This window comes from Dermacentor andersoni, chromosome 4, assembly GCF_023375885.2.
Source record: "Dermacentor andersoni chromosome 4, qqDerAnde1_hic_scaffold, whole genome shotgun sequence".
Lineage (NCBI taxonomy): Eukaryota > Metazoa > Arthropoda > Arachnida > Ixodida > Ixodidae > Dermacentor > Dermacentor andersoni.
The window spans coordinates 70,754,732-70,767,326 of record NC_092817.1 but is presented as its reverse complement, the minus strand read 5'-3'; positions in this window follow the sequence as shown (position 1 = coordinate 70,767,326).

The following is a 12,595-nucleotide window of genomic DNA, read 5'->3' as shown; positions in this document are numbered from 1 at the left end:
TTATCTGCCTAGGCAGACATAATTTACAAATACCAGAGCAATCTGTTCAAAAAATAAACTATATAAATTAACATGGAAACTTTACTGCGCAGTACTGGAAAGCTGAATGGAATCGTCATAAATGTCTAGCCCCGTGTTTGTGTACATTTCAAAAGTGCCATGTTGGCCTAAATAGCAAGCGTCAAATTATTAATTCAATATACCTTCTCACTGCGAAGCGCGGTTAGCAGTGCAACCCGCTAGGACGTGAGGCAATGCGGCAATGAGGCAATGCGGTCCGTGTCGCCCCTGCTGCTGAAGATTATATGCATCCAATCGAGAGTTGCGCGCAGCGCCAGTCGGAAAAAAAGGTCGTAGGAAGAGGCAAGTGGCAACGGCATTTTACTCCACGCTTTTAGGTCGCACAGGGGCAGGGCTTAAGAGGATGCTTTAGCTCGGGCATCATCATCATCATCATCATCATCATCATCATCATCATCCTAGTTACGCCCACTGCAGGGCAAAGGCCTCTCCCATACTTCTCCAACTACCCCGGTCATGTACTAATTGTGGCCATGTTGTCCCTGCAAACGTCTTAATGTCATCCGCCCACCTAACTTTCTGCCGCCCCCTGCTACGCTTCCCTTCCCTTGGAATCCAGTCCGTAACTCTTAGTGACCATCGGTTATCTTCCCTCCTCATTACATGTCCGGCCCATGCCCATTTCTTTTTCTTGATTTCAACTAAGATGTCGTTTACCCGCGTTTGTTGCCTCACCCAATCTGCTCTTTTCTTATCCCTTAACGTTACACCCATCATTCTTCTTTCCATAGCTCGTTGCGTCGTCCTCAATTTCAGCAGAACCCTTTTCGTAAGCCTCCAGGTTTCTGCCCCATATGTGAGTACTGGTAACACACAGCTGTTGTACACTTTCCTTTTGAGGGATAGTGGCAACCTGCTGTTCATGATTTGAGAATGCCTGCCAAACGCACCCCAACCCATTCTTATTCTTCTGGTTATTTCAGTCTCATGATCCGGATCCGTGGTCACTACCTGCCCTAAGTAGATGTATTCCCTTACCACTTCCAGTGCTTCGCTACCTATCGTAAACTGCTGTTCTCTTCCGAGACTGTTAAACAATACTTTAGTTTTCTGCAGATTAATTTTCAGACCCACCCTTCTGCTTTGCCTCTCCAGGTCAGTGAGCATGCATTGCAATTGGTCTCCTGAGTTACTAAGCAAGGCAATATCATCAGCGAATCGCAAGTTGCTAAGGTATTCTCCATCAACTTTTATCCCTAATTCTTCCCACTCCAGGCCTCTGAATACCTCCTGTAAACATGCTGTGAATAGCATTGGAGATATGGTATCTCCCTGTCTGACGCCTTTCTTTATAGGGATTTTGTTGCTTTCTTTGTGGAGGACTACGGTGGCTGTGGAGCCGCTATAGATATCTTCCAGTATTTCTACATATGGCTCATCTACACCCTGATTCCGTAATGCCTCCATGACTGCTGAGGTTTCGACTGAATCAAACGCTTTCTCGTAATCAATGAAAGCTATATATAAGGGTTGGTTATATTCTGCACATTTCTCTATCACTTGATTGATAGTGTGAATATGGTCTATTGTTGAGTAGCCTTTACGGAATCCTGCCTGGTCCTTTGGTTGACAGAAGTCTAAGGTGTTCCTGATTCTATTTGCGATTACCTTAGTAAATACTTTGTAGGCAACGGACAGTAAGCTGATCGGTCTATAATTTTTCAAGTCTTTGGCGTCCCCTTTCTTATGGATTAGGATTATGTTAGCGTTCTTCTAAGATTCCGGTACGCTCGAGGTTATGAGGCATTGCGTATACAGGGTGGCCAGTTTCTCTAGAACAATCTGACCACCATCCTGTGCGAGCGACCACATGTGCGACCACATGTGCGAGCGCGTCGGCTCCCGTTTCTACAAACCTTTTGGACCAGATTTCCTGCCTCAACCCACAGGAACTGTGCATCAATCGACGCAGTTTACTCCAAGGAACAGGCGGCTACCGAAATCTTACCGGTGGGTGGATTTTTCGGACTTTCCGAGACTTTTCCACCGCACGCCACGTTGGCGCGCAGCTACGCCTCACGAGCCAAACCATACGGGGCGGTCGGGCAGGCGTCGAGCCTAGGCCCAACGCGTCGTCGAGCTAGGAAATGGCCTCCAACCCCAATACCTCGGTTGTAGAAGGCATGGAAATCAATCCGGAGGAAGCGGAGTGCTCAGGCTGGATCGAAGTCGTGAGCAAGAAGAAGAAACTTGCCGAGCGGTGTGATCCTAACGCGTCCACGTCAGCGAAAGGAAGCGGTAATGGCGGCGCCCGCAATGCCGCACCACAGAAGGTATTGCGACGAGTTGTGGAAGCTTCCAGAATCGCAAACCTTCCTAGGAATCACTTTAAGACCATTATAAGGCCTCGTGGAGGGCTGGACGTTAAGAAGACGGACCTTATTATTTTCAAGCGTGCGCTCGCCAAGGCGGCTTCCCTAACAGCGGAGCAGGTGTTCGACGACACGTTGTGCACGAACCCCTTCCAGAACATTCTCGTGGTTGCCACGCCGTTCGAGGCGAACGCGCGCGCCTACGCCAAGGTTCAGCAGATTTGTATGGCAAGTGTCGTCATAGAAGTGGCGGCCTACGTGGCTGCGTCGGACGACACATGTAAAGGAGTGATCCGCGGAATCAACGTGGACATCAGTGACGTAGAACTGACGGAGATGATCGTCAACCGGAGAAACCCCGGCGCTCTGGGGGTTCGAAGAATCAAGAAGACAACAACAGTGATCGTGTTGTTCGACGGACACAAGGTCCCCCTAAACGTCGTATGTGATGGTGTTCGCTACCCTTGTTCCTTGTATCGCAGGCAAGTAGACGTTTGTTATGCGTGTGGAGAATTGGGCCACAGGTCCGACGTTTGCCCGAAGGGCGAAGACCAGAAAAAATGCCGCGGATGTGGCATGCTCACACCACCAGAGGATCATCAATGTGATCCCAAGTGCGCCATCTGTGGTGGGGCACACCAAACGGCAGACCGCAAGTGCAAACAGCGCTTCCAGGTGCCATACATCGTGCGCCAAAGACGGCGGCGCCGCAGGCGCGCACAGCACGCCCAGCGGGCGGCAGGATCGCGTGGCTTCGACACAGCTAGCGGCGGAGAAGCAATGGCGGGAGAGAAACCCTTCTACTCCCCTCACCGCAACATATCGGCATCGAGAGGACGCTCCCGCTCCCGATCCAGAGGGCGATCCAGCAGATCGCGCTCTCGCTCCAGAGGGAGCGACAATAGCAGCGGACGCTCCCGTTCGAGAGGACGATCGGGTTCCAGGGTCCGAATCCAGGAACCAATGTCCTGGGCAGACAAGGCCAGGATAAACATCTCAAGCGGCAAAAAGGTAACACAGGGCATCTCGCCGGAGCATAAAAGAGAGCAATCTGAGATTTTAATGCTTAAGAAGGAAAATGCAGAGCTAAAAGAGGCACTACGAACGCTGAGGGCTGAGTTCGAGCTCTTCCGTAACTCGCGTGAACCCCGCGAAGTAGCCTTACCCATCCCAGTTCAAGCAGAAGGGTCGAATAAGAGCAAAGCTATTCCCCCCCCCCCCCCCCCCCCCCCGCGACCACGGAAAGAGAGCCAATGCAAACTGACGAGTCGCCCGCTCAGGACCCTAAGCCAGAGCCAAACATACTCGCGTCTTTGAAGGTAATTGAGGAATCGCTCACGCAGATGAGAGAGGCCTTAGCTATTCAATCTAGCACTGTCGAGCATATGGACAGTAACATCTCTCACCTAACACGTAGAGTTGGCATCCTCGAGTCTAAAATGAAAATGATAGACGCTAGCAAAATCAAAAGCATCTCCACTGGCACCACTGCAAAAGCTAAGAAAGTACAGCAGGATCCCGATAACACGAGTCCCCTGCAGGCTCTGCTAGTTCAATAGAAATCAAAATGGCGGGACAAACCGGAAACCTAATTATCTGGCAGTGGAATTGCGCCAGCTTCTTAAGGCGCAAGGCTGCTCTATTGCAGCTCATCAAAGCACAAGCGATAATGCCGCACGTCCTGCTCTTGCAAGAAACACTTAGTGAGAAGGTCAATTTATCGGGCTACCGTTCGGTTAGCCAAAAAGGAGAAAATGGCAGAGGTATCGCCACATTCGTCAGGAAAGACACCTCTTTTCAGGAGCACGAAGTCAAAATTTGTAACTCTGATAAGAAATCCGGTCTCGAGGCACAGTTAATTGAAATCATCCCCCACGGAAAAATTCGACGAAACATTTTCATTCTCAACTTGTACAGCTCTCCTTCCGCTCATAAGCATAATCTCCGGTCACTACTAAATGGGGTCGCAACCGCTGCGAAATCACAGCCCTTAATAGTCGCAGGAGATTTCAACGCTCCCCACCCGGCCTGGGGTTATGTAACACGAACAAAGAAAGGAGCCAACCTAGTTGCAGCGAGTACAGACCTAAACCTGACGCTGGTCTCGGACCCACGTTTCCCCACGAGGCTGGGAAACTCGGTCGCCAGAGACACGACCCCTGATCTCAGCTTCACTAGAAATGCTGTGGCCACGTGGTCCAACTTACAGGAGAACTTGGGGAGCGACCACTACATAACAGAACTCAGGATGGAAATAATAGCAGCTCCTCCCAAAACCTTTAAATACACGGACTGGGACCTCTTTAGGAAAATAAGAGGTGAAGATGAGGCAGTATACGACACGTTCAGTGAACTGCTTGTACAGATACAAATGTATGTCGAGAAGGCCACCAAGGAAATAGTTACGGATTTTGATGCCCCAGGGATGGACGCAAGGTTAGCGCATCTCCTGGAAGCCAAGCGCTCTCTCCTCGAGAGATGGAAGACACAAAGACTCAATCGCAGGCTACGGAAAAAGATCGCGGAGCTCAATAAACTCATTGAGGAGCATTGCTCCGAACTTAATAAACAGCAATGGAGAGACGCCTGCTCGGCAGCGGATGGAAAAATGCGCAAAGGAGGCAAATGGACCCTCTTTAAACATCTCTTAGACGATGGGCAATCCAAATGTAATCAGAGACTAGTCATAGACCGATTAATTAATAAGGAAAAAATGGAAGGCATCTCAGAGTCCTCCATATTTCGGAAACTAGCGAACAAATACCTTCCAATTGGCCAAAGCCCAGGTTCTCCCCTCCCTCAGTATGAGGGCGCGCCTGCCCCAGAGCTGGACGTCCCCTTCTCGGAAGCTGAGATCAGGGAAGTGCTGCACAATTTAAACGGAAGGTCTGCTCCAGGCCCCGACAGAGTTACTAACCGGCTCTTAAGAAATTTGGACGACAAAGCAATTCAAGCTTTAGTGAAGGAGATAAATGAGGTATGGGAGGAGGGCGTTGTACCAGAGAGTTGGAAGAAGGCCACAGTGGTCTTAATCCCCAAGCCAGGTAAATCACCCAGCTTGGAGAACCTCCGTCCTATCTCCCTTACTTCTTGCATTAGCAAAGTAGCGGAACATGCAGTGCATAACAGGATATCGAGACATATTGAGCGCAACGAACTATTCCCGTACAATATGGTTGGTTTCAGGCCCTTGCTTTCAACGCAGGATGTCATGCTCCTGCTCAAAACACAGATAATCGACTCTCAAAGCAAAGATGTAAAAGGGGTCCTCGCACTGGATCTATCCAAGGCATTCGATACAATTGCACATGACTATATCCTTCAGGAGATATCGGCCTTGAACTTAGGAGTTAAATTCTTCTCCTTCGTTGCATCCTTCCTCGAGAGCAGGACGGCGGCGACAAAGTTGAGGCAATCAGTCTCGGAATATTTCACACTCGGAAACAGGGGTACTCCCCAAGGGGCAGTTATCTCACCCCTTCTGTTTAATATAGCAATGCGCAAGTTGTCGGAAAGCCTTGCAGCAATTCCTTACGTAGGTCATGCATTATATGCTGACGATATTACAATCTGGTGTCCTGGAGGATCGGAGGCTACGGTCGAACAAGCTCTGCAGGAGGCTCTGGATGTTACAGAGTCTTTCTTGAAAGGTACGGGACTGGCACTCTCGCCTGGAAAGTCGGAACTCCTGCTGTACGGACAGGCTAGACGAGGTGCTAGGGGACTCACCCCACTCGATCAGGTGCCCATTAGCGTTCGTACCAGAGATGGGCACACCATCCCGAGAGTCGACTCTATCAAAATACTAGGGCTTTCAATAAACTCAAAGGGATGCAACGCTAAGACTATAGCCCAACTCACCACGAAAACTGAAAACATTATTAGATTAATTATGAGAGTGTCCAACAAGAAAGGTGGCATAGGCGAGGATATACTCCTTAGGGCTCACCATGCTTTCCTCATCAGCCATGTCATTTACATAGTCGCGGCCCTCAATTGGACGAAAACAGAAATGGATAAATTAGACACGCTTATGCGCAAAAGTATCAAAAGGGTGATCGGCGTGCCAATCACGGCTAGCACAGAGAAACTCATGACATTGGGAGTACACAACACAACTTCGGAATTAATAGAGGCACGAAGATCAGCACAAATTATTAGATTATCAAACTCCAAAGCAGGCAGAAGACTTCTGGATGCGGCAGGCCTCCGTCCTAGCTTCAATCAGGGAAATATCACGCAACTTGATATTCAGACAAGGAACTCCTTTATTGTAGACCCTTTTCCAAGAAATGTCCACCCCCAACACAATAAAGGTCGAAGGTTAGCGAGGGCTAGAGCTTTCCTAAAGAACATATCCGGAACGGAGACCTTTGTTGACGCGGCGCGACACGCCAGTGCCAACAGGTTCTCCGTAGCCGTAGTCGATGACAGGGGAGAACTCCTCTCGGCAGCCTCGCTGAAAACCTCCTCGGTCGATGTTGCAGAACAGGCTGCTATAGCTCTCGGATTACTGGACTCAAAACGCACTACGGTGTACACGGACTCCCGAGCAGCTGTTAGAGCGTTCGCATCGGGATTGATAGCCAAAGAAGCAGCCAGGATTCTAAACGGCAAACACCCGTCTGACATTGTTCACCACATAGTCTGGTTCCCAGCTCACATGGGACCAGATGTATTACCGGGTCACCTGAACCCCAATGAGATAGCCCACGACCGTGCGCGAGGTTTTGTATGCCGCGACGGGATGGTGTCTCGGGAGAGTTCGGGAGAGCTCGTCCACAGTGATCCACTGGTTACTTTTCGTGAAATCACCTCTCATTACAGAGGGAATAGGCAGAGTTTTCCTTTCCCCCGTCATAAACTCAACAGGCCACAAGCTAGCACGCTTCGCATGCTCCAGACAGGGTCCTACCCCTCTAGGGGCTTTTTGAACATCCTCCACCCGGACATCGATCCACTCTGCCCAGATTGTGGCACTGAATTTAGCTCATTAAATCACATGCTCTGGAAGTGCCCTGTGTTACAGGATTTTAATACAGAAGAAGACTGGACGAAGGCCATTACAGACCCGAGGCAGGACGTCCAGCTCCTGGCTGTCCAGAGGGCCCGTGAACGAGCGGAGAGGCATGGCCTCTCTGTTCCGACATGGGGCTAGCCAACGGCTGGGTAGGGACCTACAGGCCCCCGCTTAGCTCCTCAGGACCCCAATAAAGTCGTTTGCTGCTGCTGCTGCTACCTGATCCTCCCCAGCTGCCTTCCCCCTTTGCATAGCTCCTAAGGCTTTCTTTACTTCTTCTGGCGTTACCTGTGGGATTTCGAATTCCTCTAGGCTATTCTCTCTTCCACTATCGTCGTGGGTGCCACTGGTACTGTATAAATCTCTATAGAACTCTTCAGCCACTTGAACTATCTCATCCATATTAGTAACGATATTGCCGGCTTTGTCTCTTAACGCACACGTCTGATTCTTGCCTATTCCTAGTTTCTTCTTCACTGTTTTTAGGCTTCCTCCGTTCCTGAGAGCCTGTTCAATTCTATCCATATTATAGTTCCTGATGTCCGCTGTCTTACGCTTGTTGATTAACTTAGAAAGTTCTGCCAGTTCTATTCTAGCTGTAGGGTTAGAGGCTTTCATACATTGGCGTTTCTTGATCAGATCTTTCGTCTCCTGCGATAGCTTACTGGTTTCCTGTTTAACGGCGTTACCACCTACTTCTATTGCGCACTCCTTAATGATGCCCATAAGATTGTCGTTCATTGCTTCAACACTATGGTCCTCTTCCTGGGTTAAAGCCGAATACCTGTTCTGTAGCTTCATCCGGAATTCCTCTAGTTTCCCTCTTACCGCTAACTCATTGATTGGCTTCTTATGTACCAGTTTCTTCCGTTCCCTCCTCAAGTCAAAGCTAATTCGAGTTCTTACCATCCTATGGTCACTGCAGCGCACCTTGCCGAGCACGTCTACATTTTGTATGATGCCAGGGTTCGCGCAGAGTATGAAGTCGATTTCATTTCTAGTCTCACCATTCGGGCTCCTCCACGTCCACTTTTGGCTAACCCGCTTGCGGAAAAAGGTATTCATTATCCGCATATTATTCTGTTCTGCAAACTCTACTAATAATTCTCCTCTGCTATTCCTAGAGCCTATGCCATATTCCCCCACTGACTTGTCTCCAGCCTGCTTCTTGCCTACCCTGGCATTGAAGTCGCCCATCAGTATAGAGTATTTTGTTTTGACTTTACCCATCGCCGATTCTACGTCTTCATAAAAGCTTTCGACTTCCTGGTCATCATGACTAGATGTAGGAGCGTAGACCTGTACAACCTTCATTTTGTACCTCTTATTAAGTTTCACAACAAGACATGCCACCCTCTCGTTAATGCTATAGAATTCCTGTGTGTTACCAGCTATTTCCTTATTAATCAGGAATCCGACTCCTAGTTCTCGTCTCTCCGCTAAGCCCCGGTAACACAGTACATGCCCGCTTTTTAGCACTGTATATGCTTCTTTTGTCCTCCTAACCTCACTGAGCCCTATTATATCCCATTTACTACCCTCTAATTCCTCCAATAACACTGCTAGACTCGCCTCACTAGATAGCGTTCTAACGTTAAACGTTGCCAGGTTCAGATTCCAATGGCGGCCTGTCCGGAGCCAGGTATTCTTAGCACCCTCTGCAGCGTCACAGATCTGACCGCCGCCGTGGTCAGTTGCTTCGCGGCTGCTGGGGACTGAGGGCCGGGGTTCGATTGTTGTATTCATATAGGAGGTTGTGGCCAAGTACTGCACCAGGGTGGCCAATCCTGTTCTGGTGAGAGAGTGCGTTACCGGTTCTGGTCACCGGGATCAGGCCGCACCCCAGGCCTGTTTGTGCAATTTTCTCAACACACTGTTTTTTTTTTTGTATTTTCCGGTGGGAATAGCGCGGCACCGGGATTTGAATCACGGTCCTCTTGCACTGGAGACGGATAGCTCGGGCGCTCCTATCTAAATACATGTAAAAGGAGAATTCGTTTTTCTCGGCAACCACTGCACCAAATTTGACAATAGTTGTTGCATTTAAAAGAAAAACTTAAAATCTAGTGACTGTTGGTTTCGAATTTTTGAGTTAGGTCGTCAATTTTTTATTAAATATTGGCAAAAATCGAAAATTTTCAAGAACGAAACTGTGAAGTTTACAACTCTGTAACTCAACAACGAAAAATGATAATACGATTCGGTGAATTGCATATAATAGCACATTTCAAGCGGACAAAATTCGTATGTTACACATAAATATAAAAAAATATTCAGTAATATGGAAATACAGATTTTGCAGAGCCCTTGTACACAACGTAACAAATTCACGTAAGATATAAAATGACATATCGAATTTGTCCGTTTTCAATGATCTAATGGATGCCGTTTACAGAAACGCAATATCTGTTCTTGATGCAGAGCTATGAATTTGTAAACTTCGTGCTTCTATTTTTTTCAAGCTTTCGAATTTTTGAAAATCTTTTTTAGCAAAATACAGTATCTAAATCAAAATTCCGCTTCCAACAGTCACTAGAATTTAGCTTTCTCTCTCAAATGCAGTAAATTTCGTTAAAATCGGCCCAGGGGCTATCTCAGAAAAACGTTTTTCGTTTTACATGTATTTGAATATGCCGCTACGGAGTTGGGCCCGAGCTAAAGCTTCCTCTTAAGAGGAAGCTTTAGCTCGGGTGCTCCTATCTAATTACATGTAAAAGGAGCATCCGTTTTCCTCGGCAACCACTGGACCAAATTTGACGCGGCTTGTTGCATTTAAAAGAAAACTTAATATCTAGTGACTGTTGGTTTCGAATTTTTGATTAAGGTCGTCAATTTTTTTATTAAAGATAGGCAAAAATTAAAAATTTTGGGAAACCTAAACTATCATGTTTACAACTCTGTCTCTCAGCAAGGAAAAATTACATCACAATTTTGTGAATTGCATCTGATAGCAAACCCAAAGCGGACAAAATTGCTATGTTACACATCAATATAAAAAAATTCAGTAATACGGAAATGCAGCTTTTACAGAACCCTGGTACACAACGTAACAAATTCACTTAAGATATAAATTGACATATTGAATTTGTCCGCTCTGAATGATCTAATGGATGCCGTTTACAGAACCGCGATATCTGTTCTTGATGCAGAGCTATTAATTTAAAAACTTCGTGCGTCTGTTTCTTTTTTTCGAACTCGCGAATTTTTAGGAATCGCAACAAAATTCAGGCCCTAAATCGTAATTCTGCTTCCAACAATCACTAGAATTGAACTTTCTCTCTCAAATGCAACACATTTCATTAGAGTAAGTCCAGGAGTTATCGCAGAACTGCGTTTGTGCGTTTTACATGTATTTGAATAGGCCGCATCGGAGTTGGGCCAGAGCTAAAGCTTCCTCTTAAGAGGAAGCTTAAGAGAAAGCTTCCTCTTCCTTAAAGCTTCCTCTTAGAGGAAGCTTTAGCTCGGGCGCAACTCTGACGCAGCCTATTCAAATACATGTAAAACGCAAAAACGTTTTTCTGAGATAACCCCTGGACCGATTTTAATGAAATTTGTTGCATTTGAGAGAGAAAGTTATGTTCTAGTGACTGCCGGAAGCGGAATTTTGATTTAGGGCCTGAATATTGTTAAAAAGGTTTTCAAAATTCGAAAGTTCGAAAAAGGTAGCACGAACTTTATAAATTAATAGCTCTGCATCAAGAAAGATATCGCGGTTCTATTAACGGCATCCACTAGATCAGTGAAAGCGGACAAATATAATATGTCATTTGATATCTTGCGTGAATTTCTTACGTTGTGTACAAGGGTTCAGCAAAAGCTGTATTTAAATATTACTAAATTTTTTCAGATTCATGTGTAACATATAAATTTTGTCCGCTTTAAATGTACTATTAGATGCAATTCACATATTTGGAACATCACTTTTTATTGCTGAGTTACAGCGTTGTAAACTTGATAGTTTCGTTTTCTGAAAATTTTCGATTTTTGCCATTCTTTAATAAAAAATTGACAGCTAAATCGAAAATTCGAAACCAATAGTTACTAGATTTTAAGCCTTTCTTTAAATGCAACAAACCTCGCCAAATTTGGTGCAGTGCTTGCCGAGGAAAACGAATTCTCCTTTTACATGTATTTACATATATAGGAGCACCTGAGCAAGAGCTTTAATGTCTCCCTTCAGTGGAGGGGGTCCTGCTAGGGCGTCTGCGCTCACACACACACACACACACACACACACACACACACACGCATATATATATATATATATATATGTACAAGGGTAACCCAGTGGCTCGATTTTGTTAATGACTATAGAAAGCCAACAGACAATGAAGCCAAAGCAAGCACCGCGGGGAATTTGCTGTGGTTGAAATTGAAATGTAGAAAATAATAAAGAAAGGGAAATGAAAGTGGGCGAAAAGTTAACCTGTCGCCGGTGGAAGCCGAACCCACAACCTGTGCATTACGCGCGCGTTGCACTACCAATTGTGCTACTGCGATGGCTATCAAACCGTCCACTAACTTTGGTATTTATGTTTACTAGCCCTTGAGGAGGGTTAGCCAGCGCCGCGCAGAGCCAAGGACGGAACATCCTTTTTTGCCCGTTGGCGTTGCGAAACACGTGATCTTAAGAAGATTCGTGGGCTAAATGAACGCCGCAGACGAAATGAACATGTTGGACATGTTCCCCTGGTCTTTATAGTTTCCCGTCGATGACTGCTTTCTAGCTCCCTGTTCAGCCAGGAGTCGGTGGCTAGGTAGACTCCCCTGCTCAGTCTCAGGCGCTGTAGGATGTGTGCGGAACAAAGGCACCGTTGAAGAAGTGTTGCTTGCTTAATGTCGTTCAAATTTTGTCCTGACAATGGGAAGCGTTTAGTACTTTAGAATAGTGGCTAGCCGGGCTTGTTGGTACGAACACATTCTTTAGCAAACAGCGCGAATAACGGGTCACAGAAAAGAGGCACACGATACAGGTGCTCACTTCCAACAAGTATGTCTAACGCGCGAGCGCAGAATATATGGGCAGAGAAGTAATATTAAAAACATAAATGGCTGTGAAAGCATGAAAAGAATGACTTGAGATTGCAGGTGAGCGGAGATCGGTTAAATTCGCAGATACGCAATTTCCTTGTCTAATAACTGGATGGACGGTGAACTGATGTATGAAAGATCACGTTGGATG